This window comes from Meriones unguiculatus, assembly GCF_030254825.1.
Source record: "Meriones unguiculatus strain TT.TT164.6M chromosome 13 unlocalized genomic scaffold, Bangor_MerUng_6.1 Chr13_unordered_Scaffold_40, whole genome shotgun sequence".
NCBI lineage: Eukaryota > Metazoa > Chordata > Mammalia > Rodentia > Muridae > Meriones > Meriones unguiculatus.
The window spans coordinates 299,365-319,046 of NW_026843649.1; the positions used below are offsets into that span (position 1 = coordinate 299,365).

The 19,682-nt window shown below is 38.2% G+C and overlaps 1 pseudogene; it reads left to right on the forward strand.

The window, feature by feature from the left end:
- LOC132651104 (zinc finger protein 709-like) overlaps positions 1–19,682 on the forward strand; it is a 193,226-nt pseudogene that overhangs the window by 73,553 nt on the left and 99,991 nt on the right.

Here is a 19,682-nt window from a genome sequence, read left to right on the forward strand (position 1 = left end):
TTCAATACTAAATGTTCAACATCCCTTTTTGGTGACCAAACTATGACTCACTACTGTGTCTATTTTGTGTGAAATGTGTAGGACATCAAGATATTCTCTTCAGTGAGGCAGTAAGCCTGAACTCATTTTATTGTATGAATTTTGGGACATTTGGATTTTAAGACAAGAATCCAATCATACTTGCCTCCAAGCAACATTGTTTCTACCTTTATATTTCCAGTCTTGTAGTAACACCCATGCACTCTGATTCAGCTTCAAAAGGAAGTTCAATTTTCTTGTGAAATGGTTTGGCCATTGGTGAATTATACTCTGTTATTGTGACTTTTACACTTGACTCCCAATGCTAGGGATTGTTCTATGCCTTTCTTTTCAAACGATAGTATAGTCATCAAATGGGATTTTCAGCAGTTGCATTCTTAGATAATCACATAACACAATTCTAATGCAATTTTAGTTTGTTATATGTTAGAAATTTTGTAGGACAGGAAATATTTCCATCTTAGACCTCTTTTCTGCCTTGGTTTGGATTCAGTTTCTGTCTAATGAATATGTACATATTAACAGTAATGTGTTTCTGGATAACTGGATCAGCTGTTAAGAGCGCATACAGCTCTTGCACTGAAATATGAGTTCAGTTCCTGACACACACATATTGGGCAGCTCATATACATTCTTTACAGAAATGTCTTGTGTCCAAATCCATAATTTATTGTTTATGCTAGCGCACAACCTTGTAGAATTATTGATATACTTGAACATGAGTTGTGTGAATGGAAGAATGCTTGAGCCTCAGCTAGCCTGTATAATCAACATATGAGAAAATTTCATAAGTTTCTGTGCATGTGCATGTTTACATATAGAAACACTCATACATACCACCATATAACCATGAGCTCTCAATTATTCATTCACTGCATTATGAACAAACACAAACATTTAAATTCAATTCATCTAATTCTAGCTAAGGAATTAACTGACCTTATGTATGCATTTGTATGTGTATTTATGTATATATACATATATGTAGTTCTGAAATATTGGTTTATTTCTGATTTAAAGTCATCAAACAGAACTAAAGAAATGTTGTAGTATTTAACATGCTTGCCACATAAGCAGGAAAATGTGAATTTGATCATGATGAAAGGATGGAAGACAAGCTGGGTGCAGAAAAATAGGCCTGTCATCCAAACTTTATGATCATGAAGATAGAGAGAGAACCTAGGTAATGCTGGCCACTGTTTTCAGCAAAATCAGAAAGTACAGGTTTCACACAGATAAAAATAAAGTTGACAGCAACTGAAAAAGATAACCACAGTTTACTGTGGACTTAAGAAGCACACGTGCTCATGTGCATGAACATCCACACACAAGGTCACAGTCACAATAGAGCTAAGAATTAAAATTTCACAATTATTTTAAAGGGTTAAAGAATCATTACACAATCATTTTTTTATATTTTTTCACAAATAATTCCCTTCATATTAAATACTAAAAAATTTCCAGACCTGTTTGTAGTTGCTTGGCCATTGAATCAGAACTTCATTGATGAAAAAGCCTTGATCTTGTGCACTCTTGAAGACAAACTCTCCCACTTTAAGTAGTAATGCATTTCGAAAACTATATGCAATAAAGTTTTGTATGTCATACATTTCCCTAATATTCTTGTTCTCATCAAAGCTTATTTCATCTCCAGCAGCATTTATAAATTTAATTTTTCTCAGAAATGGATGAAGCTGAAGAAAGACATCATATAATATGAGTGGCCCACACAGATTACTGGCTGACTTTAAAGAAAATTTCATTTTCCCTTTCTCTAACATGGCTTTCTTTTTGAAAGTGCTTAGTTTGTTTATTTGTCTTCCCAGTTGTTTAGAGAGATTAAAATTATTCCCCATAGAAATAATGCAAAAGCTACTGAACACAAGTAGAAATATTGTCTGTGAGATGCAAGATAGTATAGTGTGTAGCATTTCCTTAGTTGAAAAAAAGGTCCTCTGTCTTTCTCCAGGACCAGAAAATAATATTTCCATTTAGAAGATGTAGATTTGAAGAGGATCCAAAATGGCAACACCCAGTGTACATGGTTACTAAGGATTTGACTGTAGTGACGTCACAGCAAGTGAGAGGTCATGCTGTGGACTAGAAAATGCCAGTGTCTATGCTTCACAACTGTAAAGAAGATACTAGAAGGAAAAGCCCAACCAAAGAAAGTAAAGAACACCCAGAGAAAGACAGAAAATAAATAACACCACTGCTGCAAAACCAAACGTACAGAAACACAAAAACTTGCTGCAATCTTAAAAATCAAAATAACAGGCACTAGCAATCATTAATCATTAGTATCACTCAACATCTATAGACACAGTCCCTCAATAAAAAAACACAGACTAACACAGTGGATGCATAAAACAGGACTTGTCAATTTGCTGCATACAAAAAAATCTTAAAAACAAAGGAAGACATTACCTCAGAGTGAAGGGATGGAAATAGGTTTTTCAAGGAAACTGACCCAAGATGAAAGTTGAAAGAAGCCATCGTAATATCTAATAAAATGATCTTTTAACTGAATTTATTCAAAACAGATATAAGAGGACACATATCATAGCAAAAGGATACATATAATAGAAAAAAATACACCAAGATGATGTCTCAATTTTGAATATTTTGCTCCAAATACAAAGGCACCTACATTTGTAAAAGTAACATTACTGAAGCTTAAATTATACACTAATACAGCCACAGTAATAGAGGGAGACTTCAAAACCCCACACTCACTAAAGTACAGGTCATGAAGACAGAAAATAGAGAAACAGTTACACTAACATATGCACAGATCAAATAGATTTAACAGACATATATAGAATTTTTACCCAGACAAAAAGAATATACCTTCTTTTTAGCAACTTACAGAAGCTTCTCCAAAATTGCCCATTGACTTGGACAGAGAGTGAGCCTCAAAAGGTACAATAAAGTTGAAATAACCTTTTTATCTTATCAGACCACCAAGGATTAAAGCTAGATATCAATAACAATGGAAACAAGAGAAAACCTAAAAAAAAAAAAAAAAAGAAACAAACAAAACAAAACAAAACAAAAAAACTCATGGAAACTGAAAAACTCAGTGGCCACTGAGTCAGGGAAGAAATAAATTAAAGATTTTCAAGAATTCAATGAAAATGAAGGGGCAACATGCCTAATCTTCTGGGACACAATGAAAGCAGTGCTAAGAAGAATTTTATAAGTTATAAAATTAACATATAAAATCAGTAGTCCACGTGACTATAAATGATAAATGGGCTTATAAAAAATCAGGAAAACAGCATACATCATAATAACCAGAAGTAATATCTTGGGGTAACTACCCAAGCAAGAGAAAGACCTCTGTGACAAGAACTTCACATCTCTGAAAAAAGAAACTGAAAAAGACATCAGAAGATGGAAATATCACCCATGCTCATGGATTGGTCAAATGAACATAGTAAAAATGACAGTCCTACTAAAAGCAATCTACAGATTCAATGCAATTACTATCAAAATACCAATACAATTCTTCACAGACCTTGAAAGAACAATTTTCAACTTCATATGGAACACACACACACAACAGAATAGCTAAAACTTTTTGTATAATAAAAGAACTTCTGGAGGCATTTCCATACCTGACTTCAAGTTGTACTACAGAACAATAGTAATAAAATCTTATGGGACAAAATGAAAGCAGTGCCAAGAGGAAGTTCATAGCACAAAGTGCTGCCAGAAAGAAGTTTGAGACATCTCATACAAGCAACTTAATGACACACATAAAATCCCTGGAGGGAAAACTAGCAGACACTTATACTTTGAATTATAAGATGAAAATGTTTTATTGGCTTGACCACAGCAAATTACTTACTAATAATGTAAGATTCTCACCTTCCCCTGCTTATGAGTGAGGCTTACCTGCCATGGTAGAAGCCAGTCTGTGTTTCTGTCTTCTTTAGATTCCATTTCAGTTTTGCTTAATAGCATTTTATGCAGGGCATGGGCCACTGCATACACTGCACTCCATATGGAATAGCTGGGCTCAGAAATAGTCACCATATCATTTATTTTATCGTTAGTCTTTAGGGAAATATTCACTGGACAAGGTTTATGATTTCCACATCCTGAAGCAGGAGGTGAACAATTAAAATTGTCAATCCAGAACTTAGAGAAGTAAACATCTCCTGGGTAATGGGAGGGTGTAAGGGCCTCAAGAAAGTGCTTGAAGCCAGGGATAGTTCTCTTTTTTAAAAATGAGAAGCTTCCACTGAATAGGTTTATCAAAACATGCTTTTCATTTAGTATAGACTCTAAGTATGTCGAGTGTGGCTTTGCAAAGATCCACACCCTCTTTCTGGTGACAAAGATATGGATGTTTACACAGAAGAACAGCAAGTCATCCATATCACCATAGAATAAATTCACATTTACTCCTGTATGTTGTTTCAAGTTCAGCAAACCATAATCATATTTTACATTTTCATTCCAATTCTCTGGGAGTTTTTCTGCAAAAGCCACACAGATATCTTCTGACACCATCTTTACTTTCAGGTCAGAGAGAAACTCCCTTCCTCTCTGATCATCAGAAACAATGAGCCCCACCCACTTCCAGCCAAAGTGGAGTAATAAAGAGATTAGCCCTTGGGCTAGACCTCTGTCTTTAGTAGACATCTGATAAAGAAATGGGAATGTATCTTTGTCACTAAGCATGGAATCAAATGGTCCATATGTGACCTGAGGAAGCAAAGAAAAAAAGTGATTCTGAGTTTCAGGTATTTGGAATCATCACCCTGTGTGAGGAAGTGACTTCATTATTCAAATATGAAGGTTAAAGGACTGAATACTGTTAAGGAGAATGTCTTCGGTGAAATTAGCCTGTCCCTAAATTATGTGGTGGAATACAGTCTTTTACAAATACCATAGGCTCCAAAGTTACTAAGGTGTCTGCAGCAGCCAAGAAGTAAACAATAAGCTGTTCACTGGCTTTGAAAGGCACGAAAGATCTCTCTTGTTGCATTAACAATGCAAAAGAGTACCTGATGTAGAGAAAACTGCAGAAAGCATTAACATTAATCACATAACACCATATTTCAGAGAACCTTCACCTTTATAAAAGCAAATACAGAAAGAGACTAACAAAGTTTTTAGAGATTCAGTTTCCTAAGTTAAAATGGTGCAAGTTGTGATGACCTGGGGCCTCATTGCCAGGGCTTATTGTATCATCCCTCTTGTTAGATTTGATAGAGACAAATCTCAGACAGATGAAAATTATTGTCTTTTATTTTTATTAACTTAACTTAAAATACATTGATGAATTGTTTAACTGAGTGATAACAATGAGTTACCATGTGGGTTTTTTAATCTTGATTATTGCTGATTCTTGTTGTCACCAAGTATTTTTTGTTTGTAGTAATGCCTGATGACAGATGCATTTCTTCAGTGTAGCCTGGCAAGAGTCATTTGTGATGATACAGCTAAGTGGTTGGTCTCCGTGACTGCTATTCTAAGATCTACTTTCCTGAATGAGATCATTAATTCCTTGAAAGATTTTCATCGGTGATGGCATTAAACATTGTTCCAAAAACTTAGTTACATTTCCTCCACTTTCTTTTTCCATATGTCCAGTATTGACAACCATAGGAATTTTAAGATGTTTATATGCTAGATTGGGTAGTTAGGAATCTTTGCTGTAGAATTTGACTTATAGTCAAATGCAGACTGAGTATCCACAGTACACAATCGTTTGTTTGAAGATAGAATCATGGATACTACTAAGTGATCTGCTTAGAAATTCCCAGAATTTGCTGTCCATGGTTTTCACCACACTCTGTCATTTGTTAACTATTGCTAAATCAAAATAATTTGTTCACTACTATTTGAAATCTGCCTACAGTAAACATAATCCACTTTTCTGTTTTCTTTTGTTTCTTCTGTTATTGTTCTTTTGTTGGTTTGTTTGTTTCAGTCAGGTCTAAGATGTGGTTGTGCTTAAAAATATGTTTCTAACTTACTTGTGGGACATTGTAGAGCTCTGAAAGTGTTTCAATTGCAGCAGAAAATTCCGGCTTTTTTCCTGAAATGATTCCTAGAGCTTTGTGTTGAGTGTTGCACTTGTAGTTAGGGATATACTCACTTCTTCCAGACAGCCACATCAGAGGGCCCTTCAAGGTCATTTTGTTAGAATTAAAGGCATTGTAGATGTGAAAACCCAAGGTCATATTGGGAAGCAGGTTTGAGTCCTCGTTGATCTCTTCAATGGCAAAGTATAAGGTCAGCAAATATTGATAGTTTCTCCATTTCAGTCTAAACCCGAGGGATAGAAGGATGGGTATTGTCAGTACATTTTTCTCAAAAAGTCTTTATCAAATACAGGACTCTAGAGGTCCTAGCCTTTGACTTTTCCTGTTACATGTAAATCTTGTGTGAATAAGCCCCTGACAAGTCAGGAACGTCATGGAATGGCTCCTAAACTCTCAGAAATTTAACTGTTTCTAATATTTTTTGGTGTACATTGTGTGCGTAAAATATCACTTCTTTGTATCTTATGACTACTGAATACATAGGTGCTTATGACATTTCAGCTCATGGAAGCCCTGGGTTATAAAAGAGTCACTAAGGTGTTCACTAGGAATATAATAAGTAAGAGCTTCACAACCTTTTCTTTTGTAATGATTCAATGTCATACTCACTTTTGAAAATTCTAACAAGTTTATGTGCATTCCTAGTGTTAAATTGTCTTTTTGTGGTATAGACCCCTTTGAATAAAAGCTAGTATCAGTTCTCAGTGCCCACAGGGTGGCCTTGGAAACATGTTTAACTCCAATTCACAAGATCCTTTCTGGCATCTTTGGTCACCAAGGACACCTGTGGTATTCACACATATATAAGAAGGTGAGCTCTCGAATAAATGAAATAAGAATAAATAAGCATGTGCAAAATAGTGTTCTTGGGTTTGAAAAATGACTGATATGTTATGACTAGTTGCTGCTCTTGTGGAGGACCCTGATTCAAGTCACAGTAGCCAGTTTTAGGTTCTAATAGTGTGTATCACCAGTTCTAAAGGATCCATGTCCTCCACTGGCCTCTGAAGGGACACTGCATACAAGTGGTACACACAAAAACTTGTAGGCAAAACACTCATAAACATAATGTAAAATTTATTAAATCTTTACAAAAACTCAAAAAGTATTTAAAAATTAGTAATGGAAAGGTGTTTCTCTAAGCTTGCAAATTAAATGAATGAGTAGAGTTTTCTAGGTAAGGCAGGGGGGAAAAGTAATTTAAAATAGCATATAAAAAAGAGGAAAACCCAAAATACATTAAGACAGTACAAAAGTGCTCATAATGGGAGAAAGTGGTACTTTGTTGCAGGTAGGTGAGTTGAACTGTGTCACACATAGCCTTCAGTGCTTGGGGTTGGGTCCTCAGAAGCTTGTTTCAAACCTTTAGTAGATAAGAATCTGGGTGACCCTAACAGAGGGAGCTTAACAGAAATCATTAGCCTGAAATCCACTGGGTTCTACTGAAGGAAGGATTCTGCTTTCTGACCTGCCATCACCAGAAAGAAATTCCATTTGGTTGTACCACGTTAGTCTGGGATCTGTGGCTAGATGTTCTGTTAAGAAAGAATCTATTGGGCAAAAGCAGGCAATTAGCAACAACATAGAGAAAGAGAACTTGTCTTCCTTAAGGATTATCCCATACTAAATATTGAACTGTAGGAATGTATGCATGTATCAATGAGAACTCCTGGACAGAGCTGTGTCTACAAAGACTGGCTATAAAAAAATCATTGATGTGGAGAGATTGCAATGTTGTAGTTTGAGAGGCTCATTAACATAGCCCAGGCTACCTGTAGCACCCTGAGTAGCCATTTCTTGGACAAGTTATGGTTAAGATGATGCCTATATCTATATCTGTATCTGCATCTGTATCTCTATCATCTATCTATCTATCTATCTATCTATCTATCTATCTTTCTATCTATCTAGATATGCTATAGCTGAGATGATGAATAAAATAATTTTAGAATGTAGTAACCCAGCACATTCCTAGCTTTTGCTAATCTAAAAGACAAGAATGACATCACATAGCCATCTTGGGCCTATATGATAACTTGCTCCATTTTACTGTCAACATCCTCTCTGAGGTTTCCAGTGCTTTATTGGATTTATAGTTTTCTTTATATATTCTGTTACTATGAAAATTCATGAAGCTGCTTCCACATTGTATCATGGAATTTGTGATAGCCTAAATTGTGTTCACAGACTCTCAAATTTATAGAAGAAATTCTATTTTTTTTCCATTTGAGCTGAGGGCTTATGTTTTTCCAATCACATGAAAGCAATACTAAAGACTAAAGAATCGACTCAGTTGGTTATGTCTGTATATTTATTCATTTATATTTGTGTGACAGGAACATCACAAGAAGATCATCAGGGTCAATCAACCAGGCCCCAGAGGGTTCTAAGAAGTCTGATGCACCCACCAAGCACAATACAGGGTCTCAACCTAGCTCCTCTACATATAAGTAGCTGATGTGCTGATTAGGTTTTATGGGGGCACACTAGTTAATGGAGTGGACCTGGATTATACTGTATGTTTGTTGATCACTTTACCCTGATAGAACTTATCTAACTGACCACAGGGGAGTAACACAAACTCAATCATCATAAGACTACAGGGGCTGGGGTGTGTAGGTAGGGGGGCAGAAGAGTGGAGGAGGATATGGGAGAGAGAGTAGGATTGGGAGGAGAAGAGAGTGGGGCCTATGACTAAGATGGAAATTTAATTAATCAATAAAAATATTCCAGTGAAAAATACGATAATAAGTAAGATGTTCTCCCTCAAAGCCCTCAGAGAGTTCTGCTGAGTACGGATTTAAGGAATGTAATGAAAATTATTTCTTTGCCAGACATCTGGAGTTGGTAGCTAAGATATGCAGAAATGGCCTTTCCTTTGATCATATTTCAACTGTGATGATGATGACGACTGAACCATGAATTGCCACATGCTTCACCCAACAATAAATCCCTGCCTAACCTTTGGACACTGTTGAGTTAAATGCTCTACTCTGCCTGACCAAAGTAGGTTACTTTTCCAAGTTCCTGCTCCATAAAAAAATAAAAAGCAAAGGCCTCACAAGTCTGATGTTTAGTTTTCATGATGCCTTATGTGGCAGCTGAAGACAATGTTGTTTTGTGTGGCATCCAAAGACTGTCAACCTCTGTTCCCTACAAAGTCTTTGAGAACAGCATGGAGGATCCCAGACTTGGTGCCCAGGTTTCCAGTAAGTCTCTGTCATTTTGATTGATATAGAGGCCAATTGGATTATACTTCCTGCTCAAATTTACCCCTCTCAGATCTCTTGTCATGTTCAGAGCATGTTGTCACCATAGAATTTTAGCAGAGTTTATGAAACTTTATACAGCTCCTCTGAACAAGGCTGCAGCTGCATGGTTAGTCCATATCATGCATGAAAGCCAGGCTTTGTTCTTTTCTACAGATATCTAGATCCCCTGCTGAAGAAGGCATTATCTTGCTGGCTTCACACTGAAACATCCAATCTAACAAAATTAGATTTAAATGAGATTCAAAATGAATCTACTAATACCTAACAGTTTACATTTTATGATTCTTTCATTTAAAAGAACTTGCTTGTCAATCTGTCTCCTGGTAAATGCATGGATGGGGGAAACAAATACTTTAAAGTTGATGGAAATTTTGAATGTCTAAGAAAGTTATTTAACGTATGTAAATGCAAGTTGTAAATGTCTGAGAAAGTGGTTTAAAGTATGTGAAAATGAGACTTAATGAGTTTAATATTTCAGAATTTTAAAATATTAATCAGTGGAGTAATGATATGCTATGAAAACCACCAGGTGAAAGCACTGGCTAGTCTTCTTATAGTTACAGGACCAAAATTTTTAATGTCATTTCATTCCTGCTGAAGATATAGTTCAATGCTTCTCATTGTGCTGAAATCTTATCTGTCATTAAATATTCTGAGAGTGGAAAGGCTGTTTGTTTTTTAGCCCAGAACCATCCTTATTTGGTGCCCAATCTGATTTGTGAAGCATCAGTCTACTCCAACTGTTTACAGACACTTGTTACCTGTTTTTCCTACAGTGAGAATTTCAGTGTAGATTATAGATTGTGGTCATGTTAATATATTTAAAACTTGTATATCTCTGTGTAAACTTTAAACAACTATGATTTAATCTTCAAGGAGTTGAGACTTGATCCACCTATCATAGCTCAAATAGAATCTAGATTAAGACAGGTCAATTAACGATTCAGTCTTTTCTGTCTTTTATCCATCTCTGAGGATGGGCTCTTTTCTTCCTCCTGTGTTGGGATTCCTTCTCTCTCTTGCTGCAGTGGGCTACTGAACTATGGTTTCTCTATCTTGTGAAAGCATTCTTAAGAGTTCTTTACTTCCAGAATAAATTAGACATCCTTGGTCATTGTTTTTTTTTTTTTTTTTCTATTCAAGTACTCTATAACAGTAAAAGTACCAGGACTTTAGTCTAGTATGTTTGTTTCCTAATCTGAGAGGAAATAGGCATTGAAGTTTCAAGAAGGTACTTTTCAGCAAAGGACCACCCTATTCCCAACACTGATGTTCAAATGAACATATGTACCAATTATAGCATCAACTGAAAAACAGGAATATAAAAAAGCCTAATGATTCCTCCACATTATCATAAATAACCAACAACCTACAATACAGTTTCTCAGAGAGATAAAGTGGCAGATATATATTTCAGAAAGTAAAGAGATGAACAACAGAAAAGAAGACAGAACCAAGCAATGAATTCAACTGGGCATCGAGATAAGAATCAGGAGTCGCTCCTTCCTCCTCGGCACAGGGGCACAGCGGACTCATCTTTCTCAGTGCAGACCTAACTGCCTGGGGTATACAGCCGCTGAGACGGAGCCCCAAGCACTTTAGCGGCAGACAAAAGCCAGCGGTACGTGCCCCGGAGTCCCAGATTCGCGCAGCGGCTGCACCATCCTCCCAGGGCGCGAATCTGCTAGACACCATACTAGCTCTGCAGGATCGCCATCACTGACGGTACGGCCCACCTAATCCCACAGTGACAGAGAATACGCTATATACTCACCAAAACCAGGCAGAGCCGTCATACAACCTGGACACACCAGGCGCTGGGCCTCCCAAGCTTGGAGAGCACAACAAAGAGATCCCAGGACTTCCCAGAAAGCATTGGGACTAGCAACCCAGTCTCCAGTTACAGCGGGACGTGGCAGCGGAGCAGCACTGAACTGACGGGGCACCACAGCCCTCCAGTTTAAGAATAACCAGGGCCAAACCAGAGAACAGAGAGCCTGGTTACCCCATCCCTGCTGAAGTGACCACCCTGAAATCTCCAGCTGCAGCAAGACCTCAGAACCTGGCAGTGACAGCAGCACAGAACTGGCAGAACACATCAAAGAAGCAGGGCCAAACCAGAGAGCAGAGAGCCCCGGATACCACGATCTCTGCCAAGAGACCTGCCTGTAAGTGAGTGCACCCTTGAGAATCTGCAGTTCCCCAGATCCTGGGTCCTTCTAAATCAGAAGCCAGGCATCGAACCCCCCTCCCACCCACATACCCACTTTGGGAAACAGAGGGGCAGTAGGGACATTGAAGTTCCTGCCCTGTGGGCCTGATTGAGGATTTAAGACAGTTAATGCCAGAAATTGCGCTGCGATCATCATTAGCGCCTGCGACATATACACTGCAGAGCCCCTCACACACACTCAAGGGTTCAACATTAGCCATCACTCTGTCCCTCGAGTAACTCATCCACGCACACTTACACACACAGACACACACACGCGCGCGCGCACACATGCTTGCATTTGCCCTGTTTGCGCCTGCGTACTTTCCTCCCACAGGTACAGCTAGTCCTCAGCACACGCTGAGAGTGCTCAGCTTCCTGAAGAACTCTCCAGACACCAGAGAGAGACAGCCCCAGTCTGATCTGCAGAATCCAAAAAACAAACAGGGAAGGTTTCAGATAAGCCAATGGCCAGAGGTAGGAGAAAGAACACTTCCAACATAAATCAGGACATCATGACTTCACCAGCAAACCCCAAAATCGATGGATACACCAATTCAGCAGAAGCACAGGAAAATGATATTAAAGCCATGCTTGCCCAATTATTTGAGGCTCATAAGGAGGAAATGAACAAGTCTTTCAAAGAGATGGCCAGTCAATTGGAGGCAAAGAAAGAAGAAATAGACAATATCCTTAAAGAAACACAGGCAAACATAGCCAAACAAATAGATACACAAGTAGAGGAAAAATTAGTGGCATATAAGAAGGAAATGACAAATGAAATAGAGGCCATCGTGGAGAGACAGGAATCCAAATTGAAACACATGAAAGAAATGGTGCAAGACATGAAAACAGAATTAAAATCAATAAAGAAAACACAAAATGAGAAAACCCTTGAGCTGGAGAACTTGGAGAAAAGATCAGGAACCACAAAAGTAAGCATCACCAACAGAATACAAGAGATGGAAGAGAGAATCTCTGGAGCTGAAGACACACTTGCAGAAATGGATACTTCTCTCAAAGAAAAAGTAAAATCAGAAAAGTTCCAATCACAAAATATCCAAGAAATCAAGGATGCTATGAAAAGACAAAATCTAAGAATAATAGGAATTCATGAAAAAGAAGACTCCAGAATCCAAGGTCCAGAAAATAGTTTCAAGAAAATCATAGAAGAAAATTTTCCCAACTTAAAGAAAGAGATGTCCATAAATATACAAGAGGCCTACAGAACTCCAAATAGACTAGACCAGAAAAGAAACACATCACATCACATCATAGTCAAAACACTAAATCTACAGAACAAAGAAAAGATATTAAAAGCAGCAAGGGAAAAAGGCCAAGTAACATATGAAGGTAGACCTATCAGAATCACACCGGACTTCTCATCAGAAACTATGAAAGCCAGAAGGGCCTGGGCAAGTATCATGGAGACTCTAAGAGATCACAAATGTCAACGCAGACTACTATACCCTGCAAAGCTTTCAATCAACATAGATGGAGAAAACAAAATATTCCATGACAAAACGAAATTTACACAATATCTACACAGCAAACCATCCCTACAGAAGATACTAGAAGGAAAACTCCAATCCAATGAAAACAAATTCACCCAAGAAAACAGGGCACACAGATAATGTCCCAACAAAAATGAAAAGAAAACAAGCAATGAAACAGGGTTAGATCATCGACTCCATTACAAAAGGAACTAACATGCATTGGTCACTATTATCTATCAATATCAATGGACTCAACTCACCAATAAAAAGACACAGGCTAACAGAATGGTTAAGGAAACAGGATCCAACATTCTGTTGCATCCAAGAAACACACCTATGCAACAAAGACAAACACTACCTCAGAGTAAAGGGCTGGAAAACTGTTTTTCAAGCAAATGGTTCCAGAAAACAAGCGGGAGTAGCCATCCTAATATCTAATAAAATAGACTTTCAACCCAAGTTAATAAAAAAAGATAAGGAGGGCCACTATATTCTCATCAAAGGAAAAATCCACCAAGAGGACATCACAATCTTGAATATCTATGCTCCAAATACAAGAGCACCGACATTCGTAAATGAAACATTATTAAAGCTTAAATAATACATTGATCCTAATACCTTAATAGTGGGAGACTTCAACACTCCACTCTCACCAAGGGACAGATCAACTAGACAGACACCAAATAGGGAAATAAAAGCACTCACAGAATCCCTAAATCAAATGGACCTAATAGACGTCTACAGATCATTTCACCCAAACTCAAAAGAGTACACCTTCTTTTCAGCACCACATGGAACCTTTTCCAAAATAGACCATATAGTGGGCCACAAAGCAAGCCTCAACAGATACAAAAGGATTGAAATAATCCCTTGTATACTATCTGACCACCATGGACTAAAGCTTGACCTCAACAACAACAGAAACAACAAAAAGCCGACACGCACATGGAAACTGAACAACTTACTACTCAATGACAGCTGGGTTAAGGAAGAAATAAAGAAAGAAATTAAAGACTTCCTAGAATTCAATGAAAAGGAAGGAACAACATACCCAAATTTATGGGACACATTGAAAGCAGTGCTCAGAGGAAAATTTATAGCACTAAGTGCCTGCAAGATGAAATTCGTAACATCACATACAAACAACTTAATGGCCCAACTGAAAACCCTAGAAAAAAAAGAAGCAGATACACCCAAGAGGAGCAGATGGCTGGAAATAATCAAACTAAGGGCTGAAATCAATCAACTAGAAACAAATAAAACTATACAAAGAATCAATGAAACAAAAAGCTGGTTCTTTGAGAAAATCAACAAGATAGACAAACCCTTAGCCAAACTAACTAAAAAGCAGAGAGAAACTATCCAGATCAGCAAAATCAGAAATGAAAATAGGGATATAACCACAGACATTGAGGAAATCCAAACAATTATTAGGTCATACTACAAAAGCCTATATGCCACAAAATTTGAGAATCTAAATGAAATGGATAATTTTCTTGAAAGATTCCATCTACCAAAACTAAGTCAAGATCAGGTAGAAAGACTGAATAGCCCTATATCTCCCAAGGAAATCGAAGCAGTCATTAACAGTCTCCCCTCCAAAAAAAGCCCTGGAGCAGATGGCTTCAGCGCAGAATTCTACAAGACCTTCAAAGAAGTGCTAACTCCAATTCTCCTCAAGCTATTCCACAAAATAGAAACAGAAGGAACACTACCAAACTCATTCTATGAAGCCACGGTCACCTTAATACCTAAACCACACAAAGACCCAACAAAAAAAAAGAAAACTTCAGGCCTATCTCTCTTATGAACATTGACACAAAAATACTCAATAAAATACTTGCAAACCGAATCCAAGAACACATCAAAGATATCATCCACCATGAGCAAGTAGGCTTCATCCCAGGCATGCAAGGGTAGTTCAACATACGGAAATCCATCAATGTAATCCACTACATAAACAAACTGAAGGAGAAAAACCACATGATCATCTCCTTAGACGCCGAAAAAGCATTTGACAAAGTCCAACACCCATTCATGTTTAAAGTCTTGGAGAGATCAGGGATACAAGGCACATACCTAAACATAGTAAAGGCAATATATAGCAAGCCTATAGCTAACATCAAACTCAATGGAGAGAAACTTAAATCAATCCCACTGAAATCAGGGACAAGACAAGGCTGTCCATTGTCCCCATATTGCTTCAACATAGTACTTGAAGTCCTAGCCAGAGCAATAAGACAACGAAAGGAGATCAAGGGGATACAAATCGGAAAGGAAGAGGTCAAAGTGTCACTATTTGCAGATGATATGATAGTATACATGAGCGACCCCAAAAATTCAACCAGAGAACTCCTTCAGCTGATAAACACCTTCAGCAAAGTGGCAGGATACAAAATCAACTCAAAAAAATCAGAAGCCCTCCTATATACCAAAGACAAAAAGGCTGAGAAAGAAATTAGGGAAACAACACCCTTCACAATAGCCACTAATAACATAAAGTACCTTGGTGTGACTCTAACCAAGCAAGTGAAAGACCTGTTTGAGAAAAACTTCAAGTCTCTGAAGAAAGAAATCGAAGAAGATATCAGAAGATGGAAAGATCTCCCGTGCTCATGGATTGGTAGGATTAACATTGTGAAAATGGCCATACTGCCAAAAGCAATCTACAGATTCAATGCAATTTCCATCAAAATACCAACTCAATTCTTTACAGACCTTGAAAAAAAGATTCTCAGCTTCATATGGAGAAACAAAAAACCCAGAATCTCCAAAACGATCCTGTACAACAACAGATCATCTGGAGGTATGTCCATTCCTGATCTCAAGCTGTACTACAGGGCAACAGTAATAAAAACTGCATGGTATTGGCATAGAAACAGAAAGGAGAATCAATGGAACCCCATAGAAGAGTCAGAAACAAATCCACACACCTATGAATACTCGATATTAGACGAAGAAGCCAATTCCAATCAATGGAAAAAAGACAGCATCTTCAACAAATGGTGCTGGACCAACTGGATGTCTACATGCAGAAAAATGAAAATAGATCCATATTTATCACCCTGCACAAAACTAAAGTCAAAGTGGATCAAGGACCTCAACATAAAACCAGATACCCTAAATCAATTGGAAAAAAAAAGTGGGGAACAGCCTAGAACTCATTGGCACAGGAGACAACTTCCTGAACAGAACACCAACAGCACAGGCTCTAAGAGCAACAATCAATAAATGGGACCTCATGAAACTGAAAAGTTTCTGTAAAGCAAAGGATATCGTCATCAAAACAAAACGACTGCCTACAGATTGGGAAAGAATCTTCACTAACCCTTTATCTGACAGAGGACTAATATCCAGTATATACAAAGAACTAAAGAAGCTGAAAAGCAGCAATCCAAGTAATCCAATTAAAAAATGGGGAACAGAGCTAAACAGAGAATTCTCGACAGAGGAATATCGAATGGCAGAAAAACACTTAAAGAAATGCTCATCCTCATTAGCCATCAGGGAAATGCAAATCAAAACGACCCTGAGATATCACCTTACACCCATCAGAATGGCCAAGATGAAAAACTCAAGCGATAACACATGCTGGAGAGGTTGTGGAGAAAGGGGCACCCTCCTCCACTGCTGGTGGGAATGTAAACTGGTACAACCACTCTGGAAAGCTATCTGGCGCTTTCTAAGACAAATAGGAATAGTGCTTCCTCCAGACCCAGCTATACCACTGCTAGGTATATACCCAAAGTTTGTTCAAGTACACAAAAAGGACACTTGCTCAACCATGTTTATAGCAGCTCTATTTGTAATAGCCAGAACCTGGAAACAACCCAGATGTCCATCAACGGTGGAGTGGGTACAGAAATTGTGGTATTTTTATACAATGGAATACTACTCAGCAATCAAAAAGGAGGAAATCATGAAATTTGCAGGCAAATGGTGGGATCTAGAAAAGATCATTCTGAGTGAAATATCCCAGAAGGAGAAAGACAAACATGGGATATACTCACTTATATAGACCTATAAGATATGATAAACATAATGAAATCTATACACCTAAAAACGATAATCAATTGAGCGGACATGGGGTAAGATGATCAATCCTCGTTTAGAAAGACAGATGAGATGTGCATTGAACGTATGACAGGAATCTACTGAGCACATCTGAAAGACTCTAACTAGCAGTGTTTTCAAAGCAAAGACTCATGACCAAACCTTTGGCAGAGTACAGGGAATCATAAGAAAGAAGGGGAGTTAGTCTGATGGGGAAAGGATAGGAGCTCCACAAGGACCAAATATATCTGGGCACAGGGTCTTTTCTGAGACTGACATTCAACCAAGAACCATGTATGGATATAACCTAGAACCTCCACTCAGATGTAGCCTGTGGTAGCTCAGTAACCAATTGGTTTCCCAAAGTGATGGGAACAGGGACTATTTCTAACAGGAACTCAATGACTGGCTCTTTGGTCTCCCCACCCCCTAAGGGAGAAGCAGTCCTGTTAGGCCACAGAGGAGGGCTTTGCAGCCAGTCCTGAAGATACCTGATAAAACAGGATCAGATGAATGGGGAGGAGGTCCCCCCTATCAGTGGACTTGGAAAGGGGCACGGTGGAGATGAGGGAGGGAGGGAGGGACTGGGAGGGAATGAGGGATCGGGACACGGCTGGGATACAGAGTAAATAAAATGTAACTGATAATAAAAAATAAAAAAAATATGTACAGGATTTGAAAAAAAATAAAAAAATAAAAAAAATAATAATTTTGTCACACACACACACACAAAAAGAATCAGGAGTCTCCATGAGAACTCGGATGAGGGATAGAACAAACAGCTGTACACAGAAAAGACTGTGTAACATAAAAGACAAATCATAAGTTAACACTGAGATTGTGAGGGAGGAGAAAGACAGATAGAAATGTTGTAAATTAAAATCATAAAACCACCAGTCAAATCAGACAACACTGGGTTTCCAGCAGAACTAATTAAGCAGAGAACAGAATATGGGCATAAATGACATGGATTTCAGAACGCTCTATTACAATATCAGTGATGATCAAATAAGTGATAAGTATGACCACAGTGTCTAAACTCTGAGATACTTTAAAGATAGTAAAGCCAGAACACGTGAAATTGGAGAGTCTAAGATTTGTACTGAGCACATAGGGATATTCAAGTTCACTAGAGCAGAAACTCTCCAAGTCTCTGGAAACAGATATTCAAACATAAGACATTTAGATGGCCAGATAGACCTGAGAAGAATGGAAACTTATCTTGACATATTAAAGTCAGTGTGTTAAAAATATGTAAGTCTCGCCATGGAATCACACCATGGAGAGACACAAAAGTCGTTCTTTTTTTCTATCCCTGATTTCTTTCTGAATGGAAACATAACAAAGAGAAGTGGAAATGTTTTCAGAGGCACAATGAAGCAGAAAAAAAAATGTGAAACTATTTTTCACATTATTCTGTATCTAGTTCATTATTCTCAATGGAATTACATGTGTTTAGCAGGTCATCTAGTACTATCTTTTAACCAGAACAACCATAGCACATTCAAGCAAGTACTCACAGGTTGAAATTCCATCGTAGACTTGGTTCTGTGTCAAAAAAGTTCTGGTCATTTTGGGATAGATCAAGTGGAATGGAAATGGGAATAAATGTAGCAAGGTTAACATCTGCCTCCATGTAGGTGTTGGACTTTCCATAATAACCACAATGGATCAGAAATATCTCTGTTGATGTATACACAGGTTGCAGGAGGAGGCTGAAGCAAAGCAAAGGAAGGGGCATGTCAGGCTCTTCACTACACAGAAACAGTCCCCTGCATCGAGGCAGATCCAAGGAGATTGTTGGCTTATGTCCTGCAACAGGCTCAGACCTCAACAATGTCAAAGAAGACTTTGTATGCTGCAGCTGATTCCTACTGTTGCTTCAGGCTCTCAGTCTTTGCATAACCAAAGGTTCTCATGATAGGCCAGCTCACTCACTGTAGCAAAGTCCAGAAAACTGAGGGTCACAGTGCTGAGATATTTCAGTCACTGTAGCCAGACTTGCTCTGAATTTTCTGTCTTTTTATTGTTCTGTTCCTCATATCCATGTACTCTTGGAATCCCATAGCCCTGAGGCTTTGCACCTGGTTCCTCCATGTGGGTGAAAAACATGTTTGGTTCTTTTTTCAACAACCTGTATGATTTCATCATGGTCCACAGTGATTTGGAGAGCACCAGAGTCTGAGACAAAATTGTAGGTCATCCAAAAACAGCTTGTTTGTTTTGGATTGCTGTTGTGAAAGTAGTTTGAACATTTGATTTCTCCTAGGAAGGGGAGCAGGGGCAGTCATGCTTTGTTCACTTTGATAGCTCTTTGGTCACTTCCATCAGTCAAGGTGGCTAAATTAAGCAACAGGGAAAGTAGATCCAGACAGTTTTGATGAGATCTGATAAGCTACAGTAATATAGTAGAGGAGGAGGACGTCCTTAGTGGACTTGAGGAGGGACATGGGGTGGGGGGGGCTGGAGAGGGAGACTTCAGTCATACTTTGACATGGGGTTTTGACCAAGAAAGTAAACAGTAGTGACTCAGCCATATGCAGGACAC